General features: G+C 41.5%; 9 non-coding genes across 9 annotated transcripts; all 9 read right to left on the minus strand.

The window, feature by feature from the left end:
- Positions 1-106: 106 nt before the first annotated feature.
- Positions 107-180, minus strand: trnai-aau (transfer RNA isoleucine (anticodon AAU)). Its single transcript has one exon. It is a non-coding gene; the product is annotated as a tRNA-Ile (tRNA).
- Positions 181-5,418: 5,238 nt separating this feature from the next.
- On the minus strand, positions 5,419-5,492 carry trnai-aau (transfer RNA isoleucine (anticodon AAU)). The gene has a single exon. It is a non-coding gene; the product is annotated as a tRNA-Ile (tRNA).
- Positions 5,493-7,300: 1,808 nt separating this feature from the next.
- trnai-aau (transfer RNA isoleucine (anticodon AAU)) lies at positions 7,301-7,374 on the minus strand. The gene has a single exon. It is a non-coding gene; the product is annotated as a tRNA-Ile (tRNA).
- A 3,020-nt stretch (positions 7,375-10,394) lies between these two features.
- Positions 10,395-10,468, minus strand: trnai-aau (transfer RNA isoleucine (anticodon AAU)). Its single transcript has one exon. It is a non-coding gene; the product is annotated as a tRNA-Ile (tRNA).
- A 1,268-nt stretch (positions 10,469-11,736) lies between these two features.
- On the minus strand, positions 11,737-11,810 carry trnai-aau (transfer RNA isoleucine (anticodon AAU)). Its single transcript has one exon. It is a non-coding gene; the product is annotated as a tRNA-Ile (tRNA).
- A 1,572-nt stretch (positions 11,811-13,382) lies between these two features.
- trnai-aau (transfer RNA isoleucine (anticodon AAU)) lies at positions 13,383-13,456 on the minus strand. Its single transcript has one exon. It is a non-coding gene; the product is annotated as a tRNA-Ile (tRNA).
- Positions 13,457-18,886: 5,430 nt separating this feature from the next.
- trnai-aau (transfer RNA isoleucine (anticodon AAU)) lies at positions 18,887-18,960 on the minus strand. Its single transcript has one exon. It is a non-coding gene; the product is annotated as a tRNA-Ile (tRNA).
- Positions 18,961-20,562: 1,602 nt separating this feature from the next.
- On the minus strand, positions 20,563-20,636 carry trnai-aau (transfer RNA isoleucine (anticodon AAU)). Its single transcript has one exon. It is a non-coding gene; the product is annotated as a tRNA-Ile (tRNA).
- Positions 20,637-22,628: 1,992 nt separating this feature from the next.
- On the minus strand, positions 22,629-22,702 carry trnai-aau (transfer RNA isoleucine (anticodon AAU)). Its single transcript has one exon. It is a non-coding gene; the product is annotated as a tRNA-Ile (tRNA).
- Between the last annotated feature and the right edge of the window lie 104 nt (positions 22,703-22,806).

Genomic DNA, 22,806 nt, shown 5'->3' on the forward strand with positions numbered 1-22,806 from the left:
AGAAAGAGAGAGTTATACTACTAATTTAAAATGCACATTGTAGACCCCAATCAATACAGTTATGTGACACTGTAGACATACACAGTAAAGTAAAAACAAAATCTCCTGGCCAGTACGGGTATCGAACCCGCGACCTTCGCGTTATTAGCACGACGCTCTAACCAACTGAGCTAACCGGCCTTAGATAATGCTCATTTGACGGATAAAGGTGGAAATAACTACACCGTACTAAATAAGAGCTCAAGACATTCCATAACAAATCCATCACCTATTGAGAAATAAACTATGAGCCCCCTAAGCAAGCTGGTTCCGGGGCTCTGTTCACAAACACACCCCACAGGGCTCCAGGACAGCAACACAATTATGTGTGTGGATGAAGCTCTTAATTTGGCATTGGGAAAAACACGAGATGTGGGCGGGGCTAGGTCTACACAAGGGTGCCAAATTAAAAATAAAAATAAATTTAACTCACAAAAGCCATGAGGCCGATAAGTAAAGATTATTAAAGATCAGTGATACTATCAAGAGTGGTGTGCGGTTTCCTTTTCCCTGGAACTTCTTTATGTATAATGTTTACTGTATATTTTTATTGTTTATTTCACTTTTGTATATTATCTACTTCACTCGCTTTGGCAATGTTAACATATGTTTCCCATGCCAATAAAGCCACTTGAGGTGAATTGAAATTGAATTGAGAGAGAGAGAGATAGATAAGCAATGAAACACAGAAAGAGAGAGTAAGGAGTGGAGAAAGCACAGAAAGAGAGAGAAGGAGGACAAAGAGAGAGTAAGGAGTGGAGAAAGAGAGAGTGGAAGAGTGGAGAAAGAGAGAGTAAGAAGTGGAGAAAGAGAGAGTAAGGAGGGAGAAAGACAGAAAGAGAGAGTAAGGAGTGGAGAAAGACAGAAAGAGAGAGTAAGGAGTGGAGAAAGACAAAAGAGAGAGTAAGAGGAGAAAGACAGAGTAAGGAGTGGGAGAAAGAGAGAGTAAGAGAGAAAGAGAGAGTAAGGAGGGAGAAAGACAGAAAGAGAGAGTAAGGAGTGGAGAAAGACAGAAAGAGAGTAAGGAGTGGAGAAAAGAGAGAGTAAGAAGTGGAGAAAGACAGAGTAAGGAGTGGAGAAAGACAGAAGAGAGTAAGGAGTGGAGAAAAGGGTAGAGAAAGAGAGAGTAAGGAGTGGAGAAAGACAGAAAGAGGAGTAAGGAGAAAAGAGAGAGTAAGGAGGAGAAAGAGAAGAAGGAGTGGAAGAGAGAGTAAGGAGTGGAGAAAGACAAAAGAGAGAGTAAGGAGTGGAGAAAGACAGAAAGAGAGAGTAAGGAGTGGAGAAAGACAGAAAGAGAGAGCAGAGTGGAGAAAAAGAGAGAAAGGAGAGAAAGACAGAGTAAGGAGTGAAGAAAGACAGAGAGAGAGAGTTATACTACTAATTTAAAATGCACATTGTAGACCCCAATCAATACAGTTATGTGACACTGTAGACATACACAGTAAAGTAAAAAACAAAATCTCCTGGCCAGTACGGGTATCGAACCCGCGACGTTCAAGTTATTAGCACGACGCCTAACCAACTGAGCTAACTGCCTTAGATAATGCTCATTTGACGGATAAAGGTGGAAATAACTACACCGTACTAAATAAGAGCTCAAGACATTCCATAACAAATCCATCACCTATTGAGAAATAAACTATGAGCCCCTAAGCAAGCTGGTTCCGGGGCTCTGTTCACAAACACACCCCACAGGGCTCCAGGACAGCAACACAATTATGTGTGTGGATGAAGCTCTTAATTTGGCATTGGGAAAACACGAGATGTGGGCGGGCTAGGTCTACACAAGGGTGCCAAATTAAAAATAAAAATAAATTTAACTCACAAAAGCCATGAGGCCGATAAGTAAAGCTTATTAAAGATCAGTGATACTATCAAGAGTGGTGTGCGTTTCCTTTTCCTGAACTTTTATGTATAATGTTTACTGTATATTTTTATTGTTTATTTCACTTTTGTATATTATCTACTTCACTCGCTTTGGCAATGTTAACATATGTTTCCCATGCCAATAAAGCCACTTGAGGTGAATTGAAATTGAATTGAGAGAGAGAGAGAGATAGATAAGCAATGAAACACAGAAAGAGAGAGTAAGGAGTGGAGAAAGACAGAAAGAGAGAGTAAGGAGTGGAGAAAGAGAGAGTAAGGAGTGGAGAAAGAGAGAGTAAGGGAGAAAGGAGAAAGACAGAAAGAGAGAGTAAGGAGTGGAGAAAGACAGAAAGAGAGAGTAAGGAGTGGAGAAAGACAGAAAGAGAGAGTAAGGAGTGGACAAAGAGAGAAAGAGAGAGTAAGGAGAGGAGAAAGACAGAAAGAGAGAAAGTAAGGAGTGGAGAAAGACAGAGAGAGTAAGGAGTGGAGAAAGACAGAAAGAGAGAGTAAGGAGTGGAGAAAGAGAGAGTAAGGAGTGGAGAAAGACAGAGTAAGGAGTGGAGAAAGACAGAAAGAGAGAGAGTAAGGAGTGGAGAAAGACAGAAAGAGTGGAGAAAGACAGAGTAAGGAGTGGAGAAAGACAGAAAGAGGAGAGAGTAAGGAGGGAAAGAGAGAGTAAGGAGTGGAGAAAGACAGAAAGAGAGAGTAAGGAGTGGACAAAGAGAGAAAGAGAGAGTAAGGAGTGGAGAAAGACAGAAAGAGAGAGTAAGGAGTGGAGAAAGACAGAAAGAGAGAGTAAGGAGTGGAGAAAGACAGAAAGAGAGAGTAAGGAGTGGAGAAAGACAGAAAGAGAGAGTTATACTACTAATTTAAAATGCACATTGTAGACCCCAATCAATACAGTTATGTGACACTGTAGACATACACAGTAAAGTAAAAACAAAATCTCCTGGCCAGTACGGGTATCGAACCCGCGACATTCGCGTATTAGCACACGCTCTAACCAACTGAGCTAACTGGCCTTAGATAATGCTCATTTGACGGATAAAGGTGGAAATAACTACACCGTACTAAATAAGAGCTCAAGACATTCCATAACAAATCCATCACCTATTGAGAAATAAACTATGAGCCCTAAGCAAGCTGGTTCCGGGCTCTGTTCACAAACACACCCCACAGGGCTCCAGGACAGCAACACAATTATGTGTGTGGATGAAGCTCTTAATTTGGCATTGGGAAAACACGAGATGTGGGCGGGGCTAGGTCTACACAAAGGGTGCCAAATTAAAAATAAAAATAAATTTAACTCACAAAAGCCATGAGGCCGATAAGTAAAGATTATTAAAGATCAGTGATACTATCAAGAGTGGTGTGCGGTTTCCTTTTCCTGGAACTTCTTTATGTATAATGTTTACTGTATATTTTATTGTTTATTTCACTTTTGTATATTATCTACTTCACTCGCTTTTGGCAATGTTAACATATGTTTCCCTATGCCAATAAAGCCACTTGAGGTGAATTGAAATTGAATTGAGAGAGAGAGATAGATAAGCAATGAAACACAGAAAGAGAGAGTAAGGAGTGGAGAAAGACAGAAAGAGAGAGTAAGGAGTGGAGAAAGAGAGAGTAAGAGAGTGGAGTGGAAAAAGACAGAAAGAGAGAGTAAGGAGTGGAGAAAGAGTGGAGAAAGAGAGAGACAGAAAGAGGAGTAAAGAGAAAGAGAGAGTAAGGAGTGGAGAAAGACAGAAAGAGAGAGTAAGGAGTGGAGAAAGAGAGAGAGAGAGGGAGTGGAGAAAGACAGAAAGAGAGAGTAAGGAGTGGAGAAAGAGAGAGTAAGGAGTGGAGAAAGACAGAGTAAGGAGTGGAGAAAGACAGAAAGAGAGAGTAAGGAGTGGAGAAAGACAGAAAGAGAGAGTAAGGAGTGGAGAAAGACAGAGTAAGGAGTGGAGAAAGAGAGAGTAAGGAGTGGAGAAAGACAGAAAGAGAGAGTAAGGAGTGGACAAAGAGAGAAAGAGAGAGTAAGGAGTGGAGAAAGACAGAAAGAGAGAGTAAGGAGTGGAGAAAGACAGAAAGAGAGAGTAAGGAGTGGAGAAAGACAGAAAGAGAGAGTAAGGAGTGGAGAAAGACAGAAAGAGAGAGTTATACTACTAATTTAAAATGCACATTGTAGACCCCAATCAATACAGTTATGTGACACTGTAGACATACACAGTAAAGTAAAAACAAAATCTCCTGGCCAGTACGGGTATCGAACCCGCGACCTTCGTGCACGAGAACCAACTGAGCTAACCGGCCTTAGATAATGCTCATTTGACGATAAAGTACTAAATAAGAGCTCAAGACATTCCATAACAAATCCATCACCTATTGAGAAATAAACTATGAGCCCCCTAAAGCAAGCTGGTTCCGGGGCTCTGTTCACAAACACACCCCACAGGGCTCCAGGACAGCAACACAATTATGTGTGTGGATGAAGCTCTTAATTTGGCATTGGGAAAAACACGAGATGTGGGCGGGGCTAGGTCTACACAAGGTGCCAAATTAAAAATAAAAAATAAATTTAACTCAAAAAGCCATGAGGCCGATAAGTAAAGATTATTAAAGATCAGTGATACTATCAAGAGTGGTGTGCGGTTTCCTTTTCCCTGGAACTTCTTTATGTATAATGTTTACTGTATATTTTTATTGTTTATTTCACTTTTGTATATTATCTACTTCACTCGGGCAATGTTAACATATGTTTCCCATGCAATAAAGCCACTTGAGGTGAATTGAAATTGAATTGAGAGAGAGAGAGAGATAGATAAGCAATGAAACACAGAAAGAGAGAGTAAGGAGAGAAAGACAGAAAGAGAGAGTAAGGAGTGGAGAAAGAGAGAGAGTATGGAGTGGAGAAAGAGAGAGTAAGGAGTGGAGAAAGACAGAAAGAGAGAGTAAGGAGTGAGAAAGAGAGAGTAAGGAGTGGAGAAAGACAGAAAGAGAGAGTAAGGAGGGACAAAGAGAGAAAGAGAGAGTAAGGAGGGAGAAAGACAGAAAGAGAGAGTAAGGAGTGGAGAAAGACAGAGAGAGAGAGTAAGGAGTGGAGAAAGACAGAAAGAGAGAGTAAGGAGTGGAGAAAGACAGAAAGGAGTGGAGAAAGACAGAGTAAGGAGGGAGAAAGACAGAAAGAGAGAGTAAGGAGTGAGAAAGACAGAAAGAGAGAGTAAGGAGTGGAGAAAGACAGAGTAAGGAGAGAAAGAGAGAGAGGAGTGGAGAAAGACAGAAAGAGAGAGTAAGGAGACAAAGAGAGAAAGAGAGAGTAAGGAGTGGAGAAAGACAGAAAGAGAGAGTAAGGAGTGGAGAAAGACAGAAAGAGAGAGTAAGGAGTGGAGAAAGACAGAAAGAGAGAGTAAGGAGTGGAGAAAGACAGAAAGAGAGAGTTATACTACTAATTTAAAATGCACATTGTAGACCCCAATCAATACAGTTATGTGACACTGTAGACATACACAGTAAAGTAAAAACAAAATCTCCTGGCCAGTACGGGTATCGAACCCGCGACCAACGCGTTATTAGCACGACGCTCTAACCAACTGAGCTAACCGGCCTTAGATAATGCTCATTTGACGGATAAAGGTGGAAATAACTACACCGTACTAAATAAGAGCTCAAGACATTCCATAACAAATCCATCACCTATTGAGAAATAAACTATGAGCCCCCTAAGCAAGCTGGTTCCGGGGCTCTGTTCACAAACACACCCCACAGGGCTCCAGGACAGCAACACAATTATGTGTGTGGATGAAGCTCTTAATTTGGCATTGGGAAAAACACGAGATGTGGGCGGGGCTAGGTCTACACAAGGGTGCCAAATTAAAAATAAAAATAAATTTAACTCACAAAAGCCATGAGGCCGATAAGTAAAGATTATTAAAGATCAGTGATACTATCAAGAGTGGTGTGCGGTTTCCTTTTCCCTGGAACTTCTTTATGTATAATGTTTACTGTATATTTTTATTGTTTATTTCACTTTTGTATATTATCTACTTCACTCGCTTTGGCAATGTTAACATATGTTTCCCATGCCAATAAAGCCACTTGAGGTGAATTGAAATTGAATTGAGAGAGAGAGAGAGATAGATAAGCAATGAAACACAGAAAGAGAGAGTAAGGAGTGGAGAAAGACAGAAAGAGAGAGTAAGGAGTGGAGAAAGAGAGAGTAAGGAGTGGAGAAAGAGAGAGTAAGGAGTGGAGAAAGACAGAAAGAGAGAGTAAGGAGACAAAGAGAGAGTAAGGAGGGAGAAAGAGAGAGTAAGGAGGAGAAACACAGAAAGAGAGAGTAAGGAGTGGAGAAAGACAGAAAGAGAGAGTAAGGAGTGAGAAAGACAGAAAGAGAGAGTAGAGTGGAGAAAGACAGAGAGAGAGAGTAAGGAGTGGAGAAAGACAGAAAGAGAGAGTAAGGAGTGGAGAAAGAGAGAGTAAGGAGTGGAGAAAGACAGAGTAAGGAGGGAGAAAGACAGAAAGAGAGAAAGTAAGGAGTGGAGAAAGACAGAAAGAGAGAGTAAGGAGGAGAAAGACAGAAAGAGAGGAGAAAGAGAGAGTAAGGAGAAGAAAGACAGAAAGTAAGGAGAAAGAGAGTAAGGAGAGAAAGACAGAAAGAGAGAGTAAGGAGTGGAGAGAGGGAAGACAGAGAGTAAGGAGTGGAGAAAGAGAGAGAGAGTAAGGGTGGAGAAAGACAGAAAGAGAGAGAGTAAGGAGACAGAAGACAGAGTAAGGAGTGGAGAAAGACAGAGTAAGGAGTGGAGAAAGACAGAGTAAGGAGAAAGAGAGAGTAAGGAGTGGAGAAAGACAGAAAGAGAGAGTAAGGAGTGGACAAAGAGAGAAAGAGAGAGTAAGGAGTGGAGAAAGAGAAAGAGAGAGTAAGGAGTGGAGAAAGACAGAAAGAGAGAGTAAGGAGTGGAGAAAGACAGAGTAAGGAGTGGAGAAAGACAGAGTAAGGAGTGGAGAAAGACAGAAAGAGAGAGTAAGGAGTGGAGAAAGACAGAAAGAGAGAAAGGAGTGGAGAAAGACAGAAAGAGAGACAGAAAGAGAGAGTAAAAGGGAGAAAGACAGAAAGAGAGAGTAAGGAGTGGAGAAAGACAGAAAGAGAGAGTAAGGAGTGGAGAAAGACAGAAAGAGAGAGTAAGGAGTGGAGAAAGACAGAGTAAGGAGTGGAGAAAGACAGAAAGAGAGAGTAAGGAGTGGAGAAAGACAGAGTAAGGAGTGGAGAAAGACAGAGAGAGAAAAACAGAGTAAGGAGTGGAGAAAAACAGAGAGAGAGAGTTATACTACTAATTTAAAATGCACATTGTAGACCCCAATCAATACAGTTATGTGACACTGTAGACATACACAGTAAAGTAAAAACAAAATCTCCTGGCCAGTAGGGGTATCGAACCCGCGACCTTCGCGTTATTAGCAGGACGCTCTAACCAACTGAGCTAACCGGCCTTAGATAATGCTCATTCGACGGATAAAGGTGGAAATAACTACACCGTACTAAATAAGAGCTCAAGACATTCCATAACAAATCCATCACCTATTGAGAAATAAACTATGAGCCCCCGAAGCAAGCTGGTTCCGGGCTCTGTTCACAAACACACCCCACAGGGCTCCAGGAAAGCAACACAATTATGTGTGTGGATCAAGCTCTTAATTTGGCATTGGGAAAAACACGAGATGTGGGCGGGGCTAGGTCTACACAAGGGTGCCAAATTAAAAATTAAAATAAATTTAACTCACAAAAGCCATGAGGCCGATAAGTAAAGCTTATTAAAGATCAGTGATACTATCAAGACTGGTGTGCGGTTTCCTTTTCCCTGGAACTTCTTTATGTATAATGTTTACTGTATATTTTTATTGTTTATTTCACTTTTGTATATTATCTACTTCACTCGCTTTGGCAATGTTAACATATGTTTCCCATGCCAATAAAGCCCCTTGAGGTGAATTGAAATTGAATTGAGAGAGAGAGAGATAGATAAGCAATGAAACACAGAAAGAGAGAGTAAGGAGAGAAAGACAGAAAGAGAGAGTAAGGAGTGGAGAAAGACAGAAAGAGAGAGTGAGTGGAGAAAGACAGAAAGAAGAGAGAGTAAGGAGAGAGAGAGAGTAAGGAGTGAGAAAGACAGAAAGAGAGAGTAAGGAGTGAGAAAGAGAGAGTAAGGAGTGGAGAAAGACAGAGAGAGTAAGGAGTAAAAGAGAGAGTAAGGAGGGAGAAAGAAAAGAGAGAGAGTAAGGAGTGGAGAAAGACAGAAAGAGAGTGGAGAAAGAGAAAGAGAGAGTAAGGAGAGAAAGAGAAAGAGAGAGTAAGGAGTGGAGAAAGACAGAAAGAGAGAGTAAGGAGTGGACAAAGAGAGAAGAGAGAGAAGGAGGGAGAAAGACAGAAAGAGAGTGGAGAAAAGACAGAAAGAGAGAGTAAGGAGTGGAGAAAGACAGAGTAAGGAGGGAGAAAGACAGAGTAAGGAGTGGAGAAAACAGAGTAAGGAGGGAGAAAGAGAGAGTAAGGAGAGAAAGACAGAAAGAGAGAGTAAGGAGTGGAGAAAGACAGAGTAAGAGAGAAAGGAGTGGAGAAAGAGAAAAGAGAGAGTAAGGAGTGGAGAAAGACAGAAAGAGAGAGTAAGGAGTGGAGAAAGACAGAGTAAGAGAGAAAGACAGAGTAAGGAGTGGAGAAAGACAGAAAGAGAGAGTAAGGAGTGGAGAAAGACAGAAAGAGAGAGTAAGGAGTGGAGAAAGACAGAAAGAGAGAGTAAGGAGTGGAGAAAGACAGAAAGAGAGAGTAAGGAGTGGAGAAAGACAGAAAGAGAGAGTAAGGAGTGGAGAAAGACAGAAAGAGAGAGTAAGGAGGAGAAAGACAGAAAGAGAGAGTAAGGAGTGGAGAAAGACAGAGAAGAGAGAAAGACAGAAAGAGTAAGGAGTGGAGAAAGAAAGACAGTGGAGAAAGACAGAGAGAGAAAAACAGAGTAAGGAGTGGAGAAAAACAGAGAGAGAGAGTTATACTACTAATTTAAAATGCACATTGTAGACCCCAATCAATACAGTTATGTGACACTGTAGACATACACAGTAAAGTAAAAACAAAATCTCCTGGCCAGTAGGGGTATCGAACCTGCGACCTTCGCGTTATTAGCAGGACGCTCTAACCAACTGAGCTAACCGGCCTTAGATAATGCTCATTCGACGGATAAAGGTGGAAATAACTACACCGTACTAAATAAGAGCTCAAGACATTCCATAACAAATCCATCACCTATTGAGAAATAAACTATGAGCCCCCTAAGCAAGCTGGTTCCGGGGCTCTGTTCACAAACACACCCCACAGGGCTCCAGGACAGCAACACAATTATGTGTGTGGATGAAGCTCTTAATTTGGCATTGGGAAAAACACGAGATGTGGGCGGGGCTAGGTCTACACAAGGGTGCCAAATTAAAAATTAAAATAAATTTAACTCACAAAAGCCATGAGGCCGATAAGTAAAGCTTATTAAAGATCAGTGATACTATCAAGAGTGGTGTGCGGTTTCCTTTTCCCTGGAACTTCTTTATGTATAATGTTTACTGTATATTTTTATTGTTTATTTCACTTTTGTATATTATCTACTTCACTCGCTTTGGCAATGTTAACATATGTTTCCCATGCCAATAAAGCCACTTGAGGTGAATTGAAATTGAATTGAGAGAGAGAGAGAGATAGATAAGCAATGAAACACAGAAAGAGAGAGTAAGGAGTGGAGAAAGACAGAAAGAGAGAGTAAGGAGTGGAGAAAGACAGAAAGAGAGAGTAAGGAGTGGAGAAAGAGAGAGTAAGGAGTGGAGAAAGACAGAAAGAGAGAGTAAGGAGTGGACAAAGAGAGAGTAAGGAGTGGAGAAAGAGAGAGTAAGGAGTGGAGAAAGACAGAAAGAGAGAGTAAGGAGTGGAGAAAGACAGAAAGAGAGAGTAAGGAGTGGAGAAAGACAGAAAGAGAGAGTAAGGAGTGGAGAAAGAGAGAGTAAGGAGTGGAGAAAGAGAGAGTAAGGAGTGGAGAAAGACAGAAAGAGAGAGTAAGGAGTGGACAAAGAGAGAGTAAGGAGTGGAGAAAGACAGAAAGAGAGAGTAAGGAGTGGAGAAAGACAGAAAGAGAGAGTAAGGAGTGGAGAAAGAGAGAGTAAGGAGTGGAGAAAGAGAGAGTAAGGAGTGGAGAAAGAGAGAGTAAGGAGTGGAGAAAGACAGAAAGAGAGAGTAAGGAGTGGACAAAGAGAGAGTAAGGAGTGGAGAAAGAGAGAGTAAGGAAGAGTGGAGAAAGACAGAAAGAGAGAGTAAGGAGTGGAGAAAGACAGAAAGAGAGAGTAAGGAGGGAGAAAGACAGAGTAAGGAGTGGAGAAAGACAGAGAGAGAGAGTTATACTATTAATTTAAAATGCACATTGTAGACCCCAATCAATACAGTTATGTGACACTGTAGACATACACAGTAAAGTAAAAACAAAATCTCCTGGCCAGTACGGGTATCGAACACGCAACCTTCGCGTTATTAGCACGACGCTTTAACCAACTGAGCTAACCGGCCTTAGATAATGCTCATTCTACGGATAAAGGTGGAAATAACTACACCGTACTAAATAAGAGCTCAAGACATTCCATAACAAATCCATCACTTATTGAGAAATAAACTATGAGCCCCTAAGCAAGCTGGTTCCGGGCTCTGTTCACAAACACACCCACAGGGCTCCAGGACAGCAACACAATTATGTGTGTGGATGAAGCTCTTAATTTGGCATTGGGAAAAACACGAGATGTGGGCGGGGCTAGGTCTACACAAGGGTGCCAAATTAAAAATAAAAATACATTTAACTCACGAAAGCCATGAGGCCGATAAGTAAAGCTTATCAGTGATACTATCAAGAGTGGTGTGCGGTTTCCTTTTCCCTGGAACTTCTTTATGTATAATGTTTACTGTATATTGTTATTGTTTATTTCACTTTTGTATATTATCTACTTCACTCGCTTTGGCAATGTTAACATATGTTTCCCATGCCAATAAAGCCACTTGAGGTGAATTGAAATTGAATTGAGAGAGAGAGATAGATAAGCAATGAAACACAGAAAGAGAGAGTAAGGAGTGGAGAAAGACAGAAAGAGAGAGTAAGGAGTGGAGAAAGACAGAGTAAGGAGTGGAGAAAGACAGAAAGAGAGAGTAAGGAGTGGAGAAAGACAGAAAGAGAGAGTAAGGAGTGGAGAAAGACAGAAAGAGAGAGTAAGGAGTGGAGAAAGACAGAGTAAGGAGTGGAGAAAGACAGAAAGAGAGAGTAAGGAGTGGAGAAAGACAGAAAGAGAGAGTAAGGAGGGAGAAAGACAGAAAGAGAGAGTAAGAGTGGGAAAAGACAGAGTAAGGAGTGGAGAAAGACAGAAAGAGAGAGTAAGGAGTGGAGAAAGACAGAGTGGAGTGGAGAAAGACAGAAAGAAAGAGAGTAAGAGTGGAGAAAGACAGAGTAAGGAGTGGAGAAAGACAGAAAGAGAGAGTAAGGAGTGGAGAAAGACAGAAAGAGAGAGTAAGGAGTGGAGAAAGACAGAAAGAGAGAGTAAGGAGGGAGAAAGACAGAAAGAGAGAGTAAGGAGTGGAGAAAGACAGAGAGAGAAGAAGGAGTGGAGAAAGACAGAAAGAGAGAGTAAGGAGTGGAGAAAGAGAGAGTAAGGAGTGGAGAAAGACAGAGTAAGGAGTGGAGAAAGACAGAGAGAGAGAGTTATACTACTAATTTAAAATGCACATTGTAGACCGCAATCAATACAGTTATGTGACACTGTAGACATACACAGTACAGTAAAAACAAAATCTCCTGGCCAGTACGGGTATCGAACCCGCGACCTTCGCGTTATTAGCACGACGCTCTAACCAACTGAGTTAACCGGCCTTAGATAATGCTCATTCGACGGATAAAGGTGGAAATAACTACACCGTACTAAATAAGAGCTCAAGACATTCCATAACAAATCCATCACCTATTGAGAAATAAACTATGAGCCCCTAAGCAAGCTGGTTCCGGGCTCTGTTCACAAACACACCCCACAGGGCTCCAGGAAAGCAACACAATTATGTGTGTGGATGAAGCTCTTAATTTGGCATTGGGAAAAACACGAGATGTGGGCGGGGCTAGGTCTACACAAGGGTGCCAAATTAAAAACAAAAATAAATTTAACTCACAAAAGCCATGAGGCCGATAAGTAAAGCTTATTAAAGATCAGTGATACTATCAAGAGTGGTGTGCGGTTTCCTTTTCCCTGGAACTTCTTTATGTATAATGTTTACTGTATATTTTTATTGTTTATTTCACTTTTGTATATTATCTACTTCACTCGCTTTGGCAATGTTAACATATGTTTCCCATGCCAATAAAGCCACTTGAGGTGAATTGAAATTGAATTGAGAGAGAGAGAGATAGATAAGAATTGAAACACAGAAAGAGAGAGTAAGGAGTGGAGAAAGAGAGAGTAAGGAGTGGAGAAAGACAGAAAGAGAGAGTAAGGAGTGGAGAAAGAGAGAGTAAGAAGTGGAGAAAGAGAGAGTAAGGAGTGGAGAAAGACAGGAAGAGAGAGTAAGGAGTGGAGAAAGACAGAAAGAGAGAGTAAGGAGTGGAGAAAGACAGAAAGAGAGAGAGTAAGGAGTGGAGAAAGAGACAAGGAGTGGAGAAAGAGAGAGTAAGAGTGGAGAAAGAGAGAAAGAGAGAGTAAGGAGTGGAGAAAGAGAGAAAAGAGAGAGTAAGGAGGGAGAAAGACAGAGTAAGGAGTGGAGAAAGACAGAGTAAGGAGTGGAGAAAGACAGAAAGAGAGAGTAAGGAGTGGAGAAAGACAGAAAGAGAGAGTAAGGAGTGGAGAAAGACAGAAAGAGAGAGTAAGGAGTGGAGAAAGACAGAGAGAGAAAAGAGAGTAAGGAGTGGAGAAATACAGAAAGAGAGAGTAAGGAGGGAGAAAGACAGAAAGAGAGAGTAAGGAGGGAGAAAGACAGAGTAAGGAGTGGAGAAAGACAGAAGAGAAAAACAGAGTAAGGAGTGGAGAAAGACAGAAAGAGAGAGTAAGGAGTGGAGAAAGACAGAAAGAGAGAGTAAGGAGTGGAGAAAGACAGAGTAAGGAGTGGAGAAAGACAGAAAGAGAGAGTAAGGAGTGGAGAAAGACAGAAAGAGAGAGTAAGGAGTGGAGAAAGACAGAAAGAGAGAGTAAGGAGTGGAGAAATACAGAAAGAGAGAGTAAGGAGTGGAGAAAGACAGAAAGAGAGAGTAAGGAGTGGAGAAAGACAGAGTAAGGAGTGGAGAAAGACAGAGAGAGAAAAACAGAGTAAGGAGTGGAGAAAGACAGAAAGAGAGAGTAAGGAGTGGAGAAAGACAGAGAGAGAGAGTTATACTACTAATTTAAAATGCACATTGTAGACCCCAATCAATACAGTTATGTGACACTGTAGACATACACAGTAAAGTAAAAACAAAATCTCCAGGCCAGTACGGGTATCGAACCTGTGACCTTCGCGTTATTAGCACGACGCTCTAACCAACTGAGCTAACCGGCCTTAGATAATGCTCATTCGACGGATAAAGGTGGAAATAACTACACCGTACTAAATAAGAGCTCAAGACATTCCATAACAAATCCATCACCTATTGAGAAATAAACTATGAGCCCCCTAAGCAAGCTGGTTCCGGGGCTCTGTTCACAAACACACCCCACAGGGCTCCAGGACAGCAACACAATTATGTGTGTGGATGAAGCTCTTAATTTGGCATTGGGAAAAACACGAGATGTGGGCGGGGCTAGGTCTACACAAGGGTGCCAAATTAAAAATAAAAATAAATTTAACTCACAAAAGCCATGAGGCCGATAAGTAAAGATTATTAAAGATCAGTGATACTATCAAGACTGGTGTGCGGTTTCCTTTTCCCTGAACTTCTTTATGTATAATGTTTACTGTATATTTTTATTGTTTATTTCACTTTTTGTATATTATCTACTTCACTCGCTTTGGCAATGTTAACATATGTTTCCCATGCCAATAAAGCCACTTGAGGTGAATTGAAATTGAATTGAGAGAGAGAGAGATAGATAAGCAATGAAACACAGAAAGAGAGAGTAAGGAGTGGAGAAAGAGAAAGAGTAGAGAAGTGGAGAAAGACAGAAAGAGAGAGTAAGGAGTGGAGAAAGAGAGAGTAAGGAGAGGAGAAAGAGAGAAAGAGAGAGTAAGGAGGGAGAAAGAGAGAGTAAGGAGTGGAGAAAGAGAGAGTAAGGAGTGGAGAAAGAGAGAGTAGAGTGGAGGAGAGAAAGACAGAAAGAGAGAGTAAGGAGTGGAGAAAGACAGAAAGAGAGAGTAAGGAGTGGAGAAAGAGAGAGTAAGAGAGAGAAAGAGAGAGTAAGAAGTGGAGAAAGAGAAAGAGAGTAAGGAGTGGAGAAAGACAGAAAGAGAGAGTAAGGAGTGGAGAAAGACAGAAAGAGAGAGTAAGGAGTGGAGAAAGACAGAAAGAGAGAGTAAGGAGAGAAAGACAGAAAGAGAGAGTAAGGAGGGAGAAAGACAGAAAGAGAGAGTAAGGAGTGGAGAAAGACAGAAAGAGAGAGTGGAGAGAGACAGAGTAAGGAGAGAAAGACAGAAAGAGAGAGTAAGGAGTGGAGAAAGACAGAAAGAGAGAGTAAGGAGGAGAAAGACAGAAAGAGAGAGTAAGGAGAGAAAGACAGAGAGAGAGTAAGGAGTGGAGAAAGACAGAAAGAGAGAGTAAGGAGAAAGAGAAAGAGAGAAAGAGAGTAAGGAGTGGAGAAAGACAGAAAGAGAGAGTAAGGAGTGGAGAAAGACAGAAAGAGAGAGTAAGGAGTGGAGAAAGACAGAGTAAGTAGTGGAGAAAGAGAGAGTAAGGAGGGAGAAAGAGAGAAAGAGAGAGTAAGGAGGGAGAAAGACAGAAAGAGAGAGTAAGGAGTGGAGAAAGACAGAAAGAGAGAGTAAGGAGTGGAGAAAGACAGAAAGAGAGAGTAAGGAGTGGAGAAAGACAGAGAAGAGAGAGAGTAAGGACTGGAGAAAAAGAAGAAAATGACATTGACAGAAAAGAGAGTAAGGATGGACAAAGACAGACAGACAGAGTAAAGTAGAAAGACAGAAAGAGAGAGTAAGGAGTGGAGAAAGACTAGAATAAGCAGTGACGAAAAACTGAGCTAACCGGAGCGGAGATAAGACAGAAAGACAGTAAGGGTGGAAATAAACACCGAAAATAAGAGCTCAAGACATTCCAGAAAGATCCATGGAAAAGATCAGTGAGAAATAAAGAGCCCCCTGGAGTCCGGAGTTCAAAACACACCTCCACAGGGCTAAGGACAGCAACACACAGAAAGAGAGATGAAGCTCTTAATTTGGCATTGGGAAAAACACAGATGTGGGCGGGGCTAGGTCTACAGTAAGGGTGCCAAATTAAAAATAAAAATAAATTTAAAAAAGACAAAAGCCATGAGAGTAAGGAAAGATTATTAAAGATCAGAAAGATACTATCAAGAGTGGTGTGAAAGGAACTAAGGATGGATAATGTTTACTGTATATTTTTATTGTTTATTTCACTTTTGTATATTATCTACTTCAGAAAGGCAATGTTAACATATGTTTCCCAAGACAATAAAGCCACTTGAGGTGAAAGAAATTGAATTGAGAGAAAGAGAAAGATAGATAAGCAATGAAACACAGAAAGAGAGAGTAAGGAGTGGAGAAAGACAGAAAGAGAGAGTAAGGAGTGGAGAAAGAGGAGAAAGAGAGAGTAAGGAGTGGAGAAAGAGAGAGTAGAGAGAGTAAGAGGGAAAGAAAAAAGAGAGAGTAAGGAGGGAGAAAGACAGAAAGAGAGAGTAAGGAGTGGAGAAAGAGAAAGAGAGAGTAAGGAGTGGAGAAAGACAGAAAGAGAGAGTAAGGAGTGGAGAAAGACAGAAAGAGAGAGTAAGGAGTGGAGAAAGACAGAAAGAGAGAAAGAGAGAGTAAGGAGGAGAAAAGAGAAAGACAGAAAGAGAGAGTAAGGAGTGGAGAAAGACAGAAAGAGAGAGTAAGGAGTGGAGAAAGAAAAGAGAGAGTAAGGAGGGAGAAAGACAGAGAGAGAGAGTAAGAGTGGAGAAAGACAGAAAGAGAGAGTAAGGAGTGGAGAAAGACAGAGTAAGGAGTGGAGAAAGAGAAGAGAGAGTAAGGAGTGGAGAAAGACAGAAAGAGAGAGTAAGGAGGGAGAAAGACAGAAAGAGAGAGTAAGGAGGAGGAGAAAGACAGAGTAAGGAGAGAAAGAGAGAGAGAGTAAGGAGTGGAGAAAGACAGAAAGAGAGAGTAAGGAAGAAAGACAGAAAGAGAGAGTAAAGACAGAAAGACAGAAAGAGAGAGTAAGGAGTGGAGAAAGACAGAAAGAGAGAGTAAGGAGAAAGACAGAGTAAGGAGTGGAGAAAGAGAGAGTAAGGACTGGAGAAAGACAGAAAGAGAGAGTAAGGAGTGGAGAAAGACAGAAAGAGAGAGTAAGGAGGGGAGAAAGACAGAAGAGAGAGTAAGGAGTGGAGAAAGACAGAAAGAGAGAGGGAGTGGAGAAAGACAGAGTAAGGAGGAGAAAGACAGAGTAAGGAGTGGAGAAAGACAGAAAGAGAGAGTAAGGAGTGGAGAAAGACAGAAAGAGAGAGTAAGGAGTGAGAGAAAGAGAGAGAGTAAGGAGAGAAAGACAGAAAGAGAGAGTAAGGAGGGAGAAAGACAGAAAGAGAGAGTAAGGAGTGGAGAAAGACAGAAAGAGAGAAAGACAGAGTAAGGAGGGAGAAAGACAGAAAGAGAGAGTAAGGAGGGAGAAAGACAGAAAGAGAGAAAGACAAAGAGAGAGTAAGGAGTGGAGAAAGACAGAAAGAGAGAGTAAGGAGTAGAAAGACAGAAAGAGAGAGTAGGAGGGAGAAAGACAGAAAGAGAGAGTAAGGAGTGGAGAAAGACAGAAAGAGAGAGTAAGGAGGAGAAAGACAGAGTAAGGAGTGGAGAAAGACAGAGTAAGGAGTGGAGAAAGACAGAAAGAGAGAGTAAGGAGTGGAGAAAGACAGAAAGAGAGAGTAAGGAGTGGAGAAAGACAGAGAGAGAGAGTAAGGAGGGAGAAAGACAGAAAGAGAGAGTAAGGAGTGGAGAAAGACAGAAAGAGAGAGTATGGAGTGGAAAGAAAAAGACAGAGTAAGGAGTGGAGAAAGACAGAAAGAGAGTAAGGAGTGGAGAAAGACAGAAAGAGAGAGTAAGGAGTGGAGAAAGACAGAGTAAGGAGTGGAGAAAGACAGAGAGAGAAAACAGAGTAAGGAGTGGAGAAAAGACAGAGAGAGAGAGTTAAGGAGTAATTTAAAAGACAGTGAAATACAGGAGTGGAGAAAGACACAGAGAGAGAAAGGAGAGAAAAACAGAGTAAGGAGTGAGAAAACAGAGAGAGAGAGTTATACTACTAGTTCCTGAGTAAAAAAAGAAATTTGGCCAGTACGGGTTAACCCGAGAGTAAGTAGTGGAGAAAGACAGAAACCAAGAGTAAGGAGTGGAGAAAGACAGAAAGACGGATAAAGAGTGGAAAAAGACAGAAGAGAGAGTAAGAGCTGGAGAAAGAACAGAGTATCACCTATTGAGAAAGAGATGAGCCCCCGGCTAAGCTGGTGGAGAAAACAGAAAGAGAGAGCTAAGGAGTGCAACAAAGAAAAAGAGAGAGTAAGGATTGGAGAAAGACAGAGAAGAGAGGGCGGGAGTAAGGAGGGTGAAAGAAAAATTAAAATAAAGTGGACTCACAAAAGAGAGAGTAAGGAGTGGAGAAAGACAGAGAGAGAGTAAGGAGTGGAGAAAGACAGAAAGAGAGAGTAAGACTGGAGAAAGACAGAGTAAGGAGTGGAGAAAGACAGAGTAAGGAGTGGAGAAAGACAGAAAGAGAGAGTAAGGAGTGGAGAAAGACAGAAAGAGAGAGTAAGGAGTGGAGAAAGACTGGTGCTGTTTCCTTTTCCTGGACTTTTTATGTATATTTTACTGTATATTTTTATTGTTTATTTCACTTGTATGTTACTTACCTGCTTTGGCAGAACATATGTTTCCCATGCCAATAAAGCCACTTGAGAGAATTGAAATTGAATTGAGAGAAGAGAGAGAGATAAGGAATGAAACACAGAAAGAGAGAGTAAGGAGTGGAGAAAGACAGAAAGAGAGAGTAAGGAGTGGAGAAAGACAGAAAGAGAGAGTAAGGAGGGACAAAAGAGAGAGTAAGGAGTGGAGAAAGACAGAAAGAGAGAGTAAGGAGGGAGAAAGACAGAGTAAGGAGGAGAAAGAGAGAGTAAGGAGTGAAAGAGAAAGACAGAAAAGACAGAAAGAGAGAGTAAGGAGGAGAAAGACAGAAAGAGAGAGTAAGGAGGGAGAAAGACAGAGAGAGAGTAAGGAGTGGAGAAAGAGAGAGTAAGGAGTGGAGAAAGACAGAAAGAGAGAGAAAGAGTGAGAAAGACAGAGTAAGGAGTGGAGAAAGAGAGAGTAAGGAGTGGAGAAAGACAGAAAGAGAGAGTAAGGAGTGGAGAAAGACAGAAAGAGAGAGTAAGGAGTGGAGAAAGAGAGAGTAAGGAGTGGAGAAAGAGAGAGTAAGGAGTGGAGAAAGACAGAAAGAGAGAGTAAGGAGTGGAGAAAGACAGAAAGAGAGAGTAAGGAGTGGAGAAAGACAGAAAGAGAGAGTAAGGAGTGGAGAAAGACAGAGTAAGGAGTGGAGAAAGACAGAAAGAGAGAGTAAGGAGTGGAGAAAGACAGAGAGAGAAAAACAGAGTAAGGAGTGGAGAAAGACAGAAAGAGAGAGTAAGGAGTGGAGAAAGACAGAGTAAGGAGTGGAGAAAGACAGAGAGAGAAAAACAGAGTAAGGAGTGGAGAAAGACAGAGAGAGAGAGTTATACTACTAATTTAAAATGCACATTGTAGACCCCAATCAATACAGTTATGTGACACTGTAGACATACACAGTAAAGTAAAAACAAAATCTCCTGGCCAGTACAGGTATCGAACCCGCGACCTTCGCGTTATTAGCACGACGCTCTAACCAACTGAGCTAACCGGCCTTAGATAATGCTCATTCGACGGATAAAGGTGGAAATAACTACACCGTACTAAATAAGAGCTCAAGACATTCCATAACAAATCCATCACCTATTGAGAAATAAACTATGAGCCCCCTAAGCAAGCTGGTTCCGGGGCTCTGTTCACAAACACACCCCACAGGGCTCCAGGACAGCAACACAATTATGTGTGTGGATGAAGCTCTTAATTTGGCATTGGGAAAAACACGAGATGTGGGCGGGGCTAGGTCTACACAAGGGTGCCAAATTAAAAATTAAAATAAATTTAACTCACAAAAGCCATGAGGCCGATAAGTAAAGCTTATTAAAGATCAGTGATACTATCAAGAGTGGTGTGCGGTTTCCTTTTCCCTGGAACTTCTTTATGTATAATGTTTACTGTATATTTTTATTGTTTATTTCACTTTTGTATATTATCTACTTCACTCGCTTTGGCAATGTTAACATATGTTTCCCATGCCAATAAAGCCACTTGAGGTGAATTGAAATTGAATTGAGAGAGAGAGAGATAGATAAGCAATGAAACACAGAAAGAGAGAGTAAGGAGTGGAGAAAGAGAGAGTAAGAAGTGGAGAAAGACAGAAAGAGAGAGTAAGGAGTGGAGAAAGAGAGAGTAAGGAGTGGAGAAAGAGAGAAAGAGAGAGTAAGGAGTGGACAAAGAGAGAGTAAGGAGTGGAGAAAGAGAGAGTAAGAGTGGAGAGAAAGAGAGAGTAAGGAGTGGAGAAAGACAGAAAGAGAGAGTAAGGAGTGGAGAAAGACAGAAAGAGAGAGTAGAGGAGTGGGAGAAAGACAGAGAGAGAGAGTAAGGAGTGGAGAAAGAGAGAGTAAGGAGTGGAGAAAGAAGGAGTAAGAAAGACAGAAAGAGAGAGTAAGGAGGGAGAAAGACAGAAAGAGAGAGTAAGGAGGGAGAAAGACAGAAAGAGAGAGTAAGGAGTGGAGAAAGACAGAGTAGGAGAGAAAGAGAGAGTAAGGAGTGGAGAAAGACAGAAAGAGAGAGTAAGGAGTGGAGAAAGAGAGAAAGAGAGAGTAAGGAGTGGAGAAAGACAGAAAGAGAGAGGAGGGAGAAAGACAGAAAGAGAGAGTAAGGAGAAAAGACAGAAAGAGAGAGTAAGGAGTGGAGAAAGACAGAGTAAGGAGTGGAGAAAGAGAGAGTAAGGAGTGGAGAAAGACAGAAAGAGAGAGTAAGGAGTGGAGAAAAAGACAGAAAGAGAGAGTAAGGAGTGGAGAAAGACAGAAAAAGAGAGAGTAAGGAGTGGAGAAAGACAGAAGAGAGAGTAAGGAGTGGAGAAAGACAGAAAGAGAGAGTAAGGAGGGAGAAAGACAGAAAGAGAGAGTAAGGAGTGGAGAAAGACAGAGTAAGGAGTGGAGAAAGACAGAAAGAGAGAGTAAGGAGTGGAGAAAGACAGAGTAAGGAGTGGAGAAAGACAGAAAGAGAGAGTAAGGAGTGGAGAAAGACAGAGTAAGGAGTGGAGAAAGACAGAGAGAGAGAGTTATACTACTAATTTAAAATGCACATTGTAGACCCCAATCAATAGAGTTATGTGACACTGTAGACATACACAGTAAAGTAAAAACAAAATCTCCTGGCCAGTACGGGTATCGAACCCGCGACCTTCGCGTTATTAGCACGACGCTCTAACCAACTGAGCTAACCGGCCTTAGATAATGCTCATTCTACGGATAAAGGTGGAAATAACTACACCGTACTAAATAAGAGCTCAAGACATTCCATAACAAATCCATCACCTATTGAGAAATAAACTATGAGCCCCTAGAAAGCTGGTTCTGGGCTCTGTTCACAAACACACCCCACAGGGCTCCAGGACAGCAACACAATTATGTGTGTGGATGAAGCTCTTAATTTGGCATTGGGAAAAACACGAGATGTGGGCGGGGCTAGGTCTACACAAGGGTGCCAAATTAAAAATAAAAATAAATTTAACTCACAAAAGCCATGAGGCCGATAAGTAAAGCTTATTAAAGATCAGTGATACTATCAAGAGTGGTGTGCGGTTTCCTTTTCCCTGGAACTTTTTATGTATAATGTTTACTGTATATTTTTATTGTTTATTTCACTTTTGTATATTATCTACTTCACTCGCTTTGGCAATGTTAACATATGTTTCCCATGCCAATAAAGCCCCTTGAGTTGAATTGAAATTGAATTGAGAGAGATAGATAAGCAATGAAACACAGAAAGAGAGAGTAAGGAGTGGAGAAAGACAGAGAAGAGAAGGAGTGGAGAAAGACAGAGAGAGAGTAAGGAGGGAGAAAGACAGAAAGAGAGAGTAAGGAGTGGAGAAAGACAGAAAGAGAGAGTAAGGAGAAGAAAGAGAGAGAAGGAGTGGAGAAAGAGAAAGAGAGAGTAAGGAGTGGAGAAAGACAGAGAGAGAGAGTAAGGAGTGGAGAAAGACAGAAAGAGAGAGTAAGGAGTGGAGAAAGAGAGAGTAAGGAGTGGAGAAAGAGAGAAAGAGGAGTGGAGAAAGACAGAAAGAGAGAGTAAGGAGTGGAGAAAGACAGAAAGAGAGAGTAAGGAGTGGAGAAAGACAGAAAGAGAGAGTAAGGAGTGGAGAAAGACAGAGTAAGGAGTGGAGAAAGACAGAGTAAGGAGTGGAGAAAGACAGAAAGACAGAGTAAGGAGTGGAGAAAGACAGAAAGAGAGAGTAAGGAGTGGAGAAAGACAGAGAGAGAGAGTAAGGAGTGGAGAAAGACAGAGAGAGAGAGTAAGGAGTGGAGAAAGACAGAAAGAGAGAGTAAGGAGTGGAGAAAGACAGAGTAAGGAGTGGAGAAAGACAGAAAGAGAGAGTAAGGAGTGGAGAAAGACAGAGAGAGAGAGTAAGGAGTGGAGAAAGACAGAAAGAGAGAGTAAGGAGTGGAGAAAGACAGAGTAAGGAGTGGAGAAAGACAGAAAGAGAGAGTAAGGAGTGGAGAAAGATAGAGAGAGAGAGTAAGGAGTGGAGAAAGACAGAAAGAGAGAGTAAGGAGTGGAGAAAGACAGAGTAAGGAGTGGAGAAAGACAGAGTAAGGAGTGGAGAAAGACAGAAAGAGAGAGTAAGGAGTGGAGAAAGACAGAAAGAGAGAGTAAGGAGTGGAGAAAGACAGAAAGAGAGAGTAAGGAGTGGAGAAAGACAGAGTAAGGAGTGGAGAAAGAGAGAGTAAGGAGTGGAGAAAGACAGAAAGAGAGAGTAAGGAGTGAACAAAGAGAGAAAGAGAGAGTAAGGAGTGGAGAAAGACAGAGTAAGGAGTGGAGAAAGAGAGAGTAAGGAGTGGAGAAAGACAGAAAGAGAGAGTAAGGAGTGGACAAAGAGAGAAAGAGAGAGTAAGGAGTGGAGAAAGACAGAAAGAGAGAGTAAGGAGTGGAGAAAGACAGAGTAAGGAGTGGAGAAAGACAGAGTAAGGAGTGGAGAAAGACAGAAAGAGAAAAACAGAGTAAGGAGTGGAGAAAGACAGAAAGAGAGAGTAAGGAGTGGAGAAAGACAGAAAGAGAGAGTAAGGAGTGGAGAAAGACACAGAGAGAAAAACAGAGTAAGGAGTGGAGAAAGACAGAGAGAGAGAGTTATACTACTAATTTAAAATGCACATTGTAGACCCCAATCAATACAGTTATGTGACACTGTAGACATACACAGTAAAGTAAAAACAAAATCTCCTGGCCAGTACGGGTATCGAACCCGCGACCTTCGCGTTATTAGCACGACACTCTAACCAACTGAGCTAACCGGCCTTAGATAATGCTCATTCGACGGATAAAGGTGGAAATAACTACACCGTACTAAATAAGAGCTCAAGACATTCCATAACAAATCCATCACCTATTGAGAAATAAAC

Source organism: Oncorhynchus nerka, linkage group LG18 (genome assembly GCF_034236695.1).
Source record: "Oncorhynchus nerka isolate Pitt River linkage group LG18, Oner_Uvic_2.0, whole genome shotgun sequence".
In the NCBI taxonomy this organism is placed as follows: domain Eukaryota; kingdom Metazoa; phylum Chordata; class Actinopteri; order Salmoniformes; family Salmonidae; genus Oncorhynchus; species Oncorhynchus nerka.